This window comes from Paramormyrops kingsleyae, chromosome 16, assembly GCF_048594095.1.
Source record: "Paramormyrops kingsleyae isolate MSU_618 chromosome 16, PKINGS_0.4, whole genome shotgun sequence".
In the NCBI taxonomy this organism is placed as follows: Eukaryota; Metazoa; Chordata; class Actinopteri; order Osteoglossiformes; family Mormyridae; genus Paramormyrops; species Paramormyrops kingsleyae.
Genome location: NC_132812.1, coordinates 33,368,944 through 33,375,788, shown reverse-complemented (window position 1 = coordinate 33,375,788; position 6,845 = coordinate 33,368,944). Strand labels below are relative to the sequence as shown.

General features: G+C 39.8%; 1 protein-coding gene across 5 annotated transcripts in view; it reads right to left on the bottom strand.

The window, feature by feature from the left end:
- Positions 1–2,178: 2,178 nt before the first annotated feature.
- The window catches only part of LOC111843647 (unconventional myosin-XVI-like), a 118,346-nt gene continuing 113,679 nt past the window's right edge, over positions 2,179–6,845 (bottom strand). For all 5 annotated transcript variants that reach the window (XM_072700900.1, XM_072700897.1, XM_072700896.1 and 2 more), the window contains one exon: positions 2,179–5,522. The gene's annotated coding sequence lies outside the window, so the exon portion shown is untranslated. The remainder of the gene's footprint in view (positions 5,523–6,845) is intronic.

Here is a 6,845-nt window from a genome sequence, read left to right as displayed (position 1 = left end):
AAATATGTAGGAAATAATATATATCTACAGAAATAAAAAGCGGGAATAAAATTAATTAAATGATTTGGGAATCCAAATCAAGTCCAAGTCCATGGAGTATAACTACACACTCTGACATACGTATACTGTATATATATATATACACACAGTCTTACATGATTTTAATTTATAGAATGATATATAGAACAGCTGCTGACAGTAAACTAGGGCGAGGGAGATATTGAGGACAGACACAGGTCATAATATTCAAATCCACTGATGCTTCCACACAGACAGACGCACATACATGTTCACATCAGAAGCACCAGGAGAATCGGAGAATCCAAACCATTATTCCTCCCCCTGGCCTTGTTTCACTGACAGCCATGGAGACATACACTCTGTAATTTTTTAGATATATATTTTTCATATATTGATTTATGCAAATGACACATTTTAATGTGGTTTGCAGTACCCATTATGAACTGCTGTGCATAAAATAAAGGTTATTATTATTATTACTTTTATTATTATTATTATTGAGCATGCTATAGGGCAGACTAGCAGATATTACATTCAGTCAACAGCTGGCTACTCCGGGTGACTGAAGACAGCTTTTAAATTTTCAGCTGTTAAAAAGAAGATAGTGGTTTAAGTCCAGCTGCTTCCCTTATCACTAAAAATAGTGAAATAGCCAGTTGTCCCTGGCCTACACAACACCTCCCTGTCCCAGACGCCTATCCAAACATTTACATGACCCACATGTCCACCCACACGCCTGCCAGAGTCAGAGGTGGTGGCACCAGCGAGGGGACGGTGACCCTCCTGGAAGCAGACAGCGTTGGTTCCTTGTTCTGCAGGACTTGTGCAGTGGGGCTGGGCTTCGGTAAAATGTTATATTTTTTGTATTGTTTAGGATAATTGAAGCATAATTTATAGGACCAGCAATCAATATGCCAGTGAAGGACTGGACTTCCCTTAAGGGAGGACCACATGCCCTGTGCTGTCTAGGGTCGGCTTCAGGTTTTCCATGAACCTAACCATGATAAGTGGTTGGAAGATAGATGGATGGATGGATGGAACAATTATTATGTCGTGTGTTCCCAACACATGAAACAGAATTTTAAGACATTTGTCTTACATCATTGCAATGAGAAAGTACCTTTGCAGGTGGTTTGTCTTAACATCAATCCTCTCCAAAGTCCTGTTCTTCACACTGTGAGACCAGTAAGCACTGCTACTTACATATTCAATGACGCCCTACACACCATTGGTGAAGCTTTCATGTTCAGACTGTGGAGGAGGGGAAGGGGGTCCACTACTGACTTGTACCCTCTAAGCAATCTCATTGAACTGCCCTTCAACCTACATCCCCCCAACCCTGCCACCCCCCACAAGACTCTGCACATGCTCTTTCTTGTATTTTCAGGGACACTGCTAATGAACATGTTCACTACACTGTACAACTGGTCAGTGATTACAGAGTAAGCAGCTTATCCACATGTGGAGAGAACTCAGCGTACCCTCAGAAGATTGTTCTAGAAAACAGGTCTCACTGCCTTAACCATCTGAAATAAGAATAGATTAATCTATGATATTTTACTGTTTTATTTTCTTAATTGCATGGAGTTTACCTTTCTTGAATGATTCTAATATTATATTGAATCTCTTTACTATACTCAAGCATCTTAGATTTTTTTTTGCCAGTATAATGTCCTTTTAAGTCTTTGTTCTGTCTCCCATTCTTGGCTGTTACCTCACAGAGCGCTGACAGTACAGTCATCCAGTCTGTCAAAATAATAAGGTGAGGAATGTGCAGTGTACTGATCCAGTTACCTGCATCAGCCCACCCTCTCAGGGTCTGGACCTCAGCGGCAGCACTGCAGCACCCACTCACCTCCACTCTTTGTCAACCATATTCATGTTTATATTTTCTTTGCAACTGAATTCGAGGTCTATGGCTCTTATACCATTTAAAAGGTCTAATGCTGTTACATTTTTAAACTGCTTGGAGTTCACTATTCCTGAGTTTGGCTGTCTGATTTATTACCAGCTTCTGAGAGCACGACCCCCAGTCCTGCACATGGAGGATGCACAGGCGAGGACAGACACAGTGAGTTGGTCTCACTGATCACGATGCACCTCAAACTGTAATGCAGATCAGAAACATTCATCAAGATGAATCCCCCAGCCAAAAGATGTAAGATGATTCTTTATTGCTCTACTGTATTTTATAAAATGCTGAAAAAACAAATGCACACCGCAAAACACTCCTTATTTTATCCTGCAAACAATTAAAAAAAGGAGCTATATTTAATTCACAGGAAAACCCAACCAAATAACAGATACAGCAGCAACACATAATGGGTTTGCTTTTTCAAGGTACAGCTGGTAATTTTACTGATGGGCATGTGTAGTATAGATATGACAGCATTTCTGCTGTAGTGGGTCACACAAGGAACAGAACACTTAATCCAGGACATTTCCGCACCCAGAGCAGTAGAAATGTGCACATTAATGCCAAAACAGCTACAAAAATGAACAATATGAGGCATAAAATGTGGATTGATTTGCTCATGCAATTACAAAGCAGCATAATCACTTACTGCACTTTTGTAAGGGTTATCTTGAAATTTTCCATGAAATATTGCCATAGGTGAATAAAACCACAACACTGAGTAGTCTGTGCATCTGAACACAGGAAGGAAACAGTCGTGCTAGGAGTTGGCTGTGGTTGATGTGGAAGGTTTCAGGTGTCTCCAGTCTGTGCAACAGCAAAATTCAAAATCGCTTTGAAGAGAACGAGGAAGGAACTTTAACAACAGCATATATCCCACATACATCCAGCACACATGAGTGCTTCGATTAATCGCTGGTGCTAATTACCAGCCTACCATCTGAGTCACAGTGAACGATGCCCAAACTAATCATGTCAAACCTACGTTTAGCCTTGAACGTTGAATTTGTAGAAATTAGTACTGAAATGATCAAAAATGCTACAATAAAACATAGATTGAGGTTCCCATGATGCAACTAACCTTCATGAACAAATAATTATTTACTTGATACCATCTTCAACCAGCTTTCACAGTAAGATTTATCCATATATAGTACCTCAATAATTCAGCATATCATAAAGGATGGTCAACTTTGGGAAACTGCATTTCAAATATTTCTGATAGCAAAATACAATAATTTAAAAATTCCAGTGAATTACTTTTCATTCATCTAATGTCAGAATGCTGTCTTGAGTTGTCATTGGTAGCAGTCTTTAATTAGTAATTAAGCATTCTGTGGCGTTCTTTAGGCTATGTAATGCTAAGGCCACATTGACTGTATAAGAGCACCCAGGAACTATAAACTCAAGGTAGAACAAAATTTAATTCTGTTTTTACCCTGACTAGACCACAGACTTCCCCTTTAGTGCACAAACACTTATGTAAGACAGAGATAATAGATTTATAAATGTCAAGGACTAATAAATGCATACAGGTTTACATGTAATTATGACTTTTTAGCTACAGTCGTACCAACTAGCCACCTTTTTCTGAAGAATTCTATATTAAATATGTTTTTCACAAGACTATATAAAATAAAGAAGTTGCTTTCTGTTATATCTGGAATTTCTCTACACTGTAATAGTGCCCCCCAGTTTTTAGTTATAAACCTTTTAAGGGGTCCTGGATGTACACTGGTGACATTTATGAAAAGAATTTGGAAAACATCCCTCCATCCAAAATGGCAAAGAAAGCCATATACACTTATCAGTGGAGTCCTGGTGTAATTTATCTTTCAGACGTTTCTTCTTGATTGTCAGGACTATACAAGCCCTGAATGTCGATGAGCTGTCCCCAATACAGTCCTGTGAAACTGTACCTCAGTAAACTTAATTAGTGTCTTATATCACCTTATTCCCAATCACCTTAGCTGGCAAGAGTCCCATATGCTATCTTAAGTGAAAGACTGCAGCACTCAGATAACAATCCCTTTAGCAATCTTAATCAAGAGGATGGCTTAATTATCACTAATTAACAAAAGACTTAGCACCTTCTGAAACAGGTTACTCAGGGCAAGATTAAAGACAGCCCAAATAAAGACTTTCCTGTGGTCCATAAAACAGTAGTTTGCCTTAGTCAGAGAATGTGCATACCCACTGCCAGTGTGTGCCAGCATCCACATGGCATCCTAGCTAGGGGCAGGGGTGGGGGTGGGGGGCGCTGAGGAAGGTGCCGTATGTGGCTACTTCTGACACCAAATGAGTTGACTGGCACTACATACCGTTCAAAAGCATTAGACCATCAAAGGAAATAAATTATGTTAAAATTTATCGTCATGTTGCTATAAAAGTGTATCAGCTTGGTCATTTCTGAAGACTTCTCCTCAAATCACCATGAGGTTTGCAGCAAACCTCCAATATACTTATATGTATCTAAACCACTAGCACACCCGTGGCCTGTACTACGAAGTGGGGCCTGTGCTACGAAGCGGGGCCTGTGCTACGAAGCGGGGCCTGTACTACAAAGTGGGGTTACTGGCTTATCGGGGTAACCAAAGCCGTGGTCTTACCACCATTCAACAAGATATGAGTAACTTTTTCATCAAACAAAAGATCATCATTATTATTATCATTATTATTATAGTTGTTGTATTAGTGTTCATTTGTATATACTCTAATCTTAAATAGTTTTTCTAAGTACATATTCACTTGATGTGCAAATAAATAACTTTGAACATGCTATGACTGTGTATATTTGGCAATTCTCTTAGAATAAGCAACGAAGCAAACGAGTGGACGCAGAAAACAAAACAGCCGTTTGCCACACAAGATGGAGAGTTTTCTTAATGTATAAAGGTATAGAAGAGCTGTGGTAAGAGCACCATACAAGCACTCACTTCTTTCATCAAACAACTGATTTTAAGTTGGTCATTAGTGAACTCAGACTACATGCTGAATATGTTGTTACCTGAATATAATCTTCATTTTTTATAGCACCTACAAAATTAACTGCATTAGCTAAAAGGTATATGAGCGATAACGGTTAGCAATGCATGTAGTCAAAGAAAACAGCACCAGCTGAGGACAGTTTTTGGAAAATTGCACATAACTTTAAGAGTAACAGAGCACTGAAGTGTCACACTCTGTAGTTTCACTCCTAAAGAGCCAAAATGGCTTCTTCAAGTCTTTGCAAAAGCATTGAGGCCATACGACATGTTTGTGCTGCTCAGGTTCCTTCTACTGTCCATGACATTAATGCTGCATCTATCCAAGGTCTGGGGTCCTGCCAAGTTCAGACCTGGGAGAAGGAAGAGCAGGAGCAAAACAGAGTAGAACAACAATAAATGAGAAGAGAGAGTGTGTGGTTATGGTGAGTGATGTCTGCTAAGACAGCACTTTCTTTAGAAGGGTGTGGGCTGTTCTGAGATCAGCGGCTCAGTCCTGAGTGTCGAGTGGCTGTCAATCATTCTGCTCCTCACGCAGCATATTGAGATCCTGAAGGATGGCATCTTCGGTTGACATGGAGATCTTCAGTGTGCTGGACCACCTGAGGGAAGGCAGAGAGAGAAGTCACCTTCTACATCAACTCATCCACTTGCTGTCTACCTTCCACCTGCATCATTAGTCTTCCAGCCTCCTCCCTTTACTGCCCCCACTGAGAGCCTCACTCATGTATACACTAATTTATACCATATTAAAATTAATGAGTTTATTGCCCTTGTAGTAGAGACATGATACCGGCTATTGCCTACTAATTAAGTTACTAACATGCCAACCTTTTCCTATAAATCCATCTTTTAACTGCTTATCTTGATCAGGGTCACAGGAGGGCCTGGATCCCATCCCATGCCACTCAGCACACAAGACAGCAGTGCACCAGCAATGGGATTCCAGGAGGGCCTGGATCCCATCCCATGCCACTCAGCACACAAGACAGCAGTGCACCAGCAATGGGATTCCAGGAGGGCCTGGATCCCATCCCATGCCACTCAGCACACAAGACAGCGGTGCACCAGCAATGGGATTCCAGTACATCACAGGGCAACATATGCTTGTAATTTATAGGCAGTTTAGAGATGCTAATTAACCTAAGTGCATGCCTTCGGAGCGCAGTAGGAAAGTGTCTGGAAGAAACTCACATAACACAAGGAGAATTTTAATTCAGGAACAAACAGATAGATAGATAGAGATAGATAGATAAATAGATAGATCGATCAATCGATCGATCTGAGAAATGTCTTGGTTAGAAGGTAGTTACCTGAAAAATTTACGCACTCACCAGTGAATTCCTCATTATGTATTTTATACTACGCTAAAGCAGAAGATGAAGGGACTTTAGCACTGTTTATCCTAATTACAAACACAACATTTAATTTATCATTGGATTGCTACCCTGAGAGATGGTCCTACTCAAATCTTGTTTTGTCTGGAGAGTACTCCGGCTGTTTTTATTCATAAACCGATTTCACATAAGACAGGAACTGTAACAATAATCAAACCATGTGTACATAAAAACGCATCAGTCAGACATGTGAACCACAGTTATACTCTCTTGGGCACAATGAGCTCTTTAAACAGGATTGCTCATCAGTCAAAACTAATCAATTCATAGATATTTGATGTGTGCATAACACGATAGTAGTCAAAGCTGCAGAAAACTACTGGCACAAGATTAATTTTATTCATACATATGAAAAGCATATAAGGCTCATCCAAGTCAAAGTCACAAAGCTGCATGGAAATATGTCCTTTGAAGTATGCTTCTAAAAATTTCTAGAAGGAAGGAATTCAGTGTGAAAAAACTATCTTTGGCTAGCATTTATGAGCCATATCAATAAAAAAAAAAGTATAACTATTTCTTTTCTGCTAG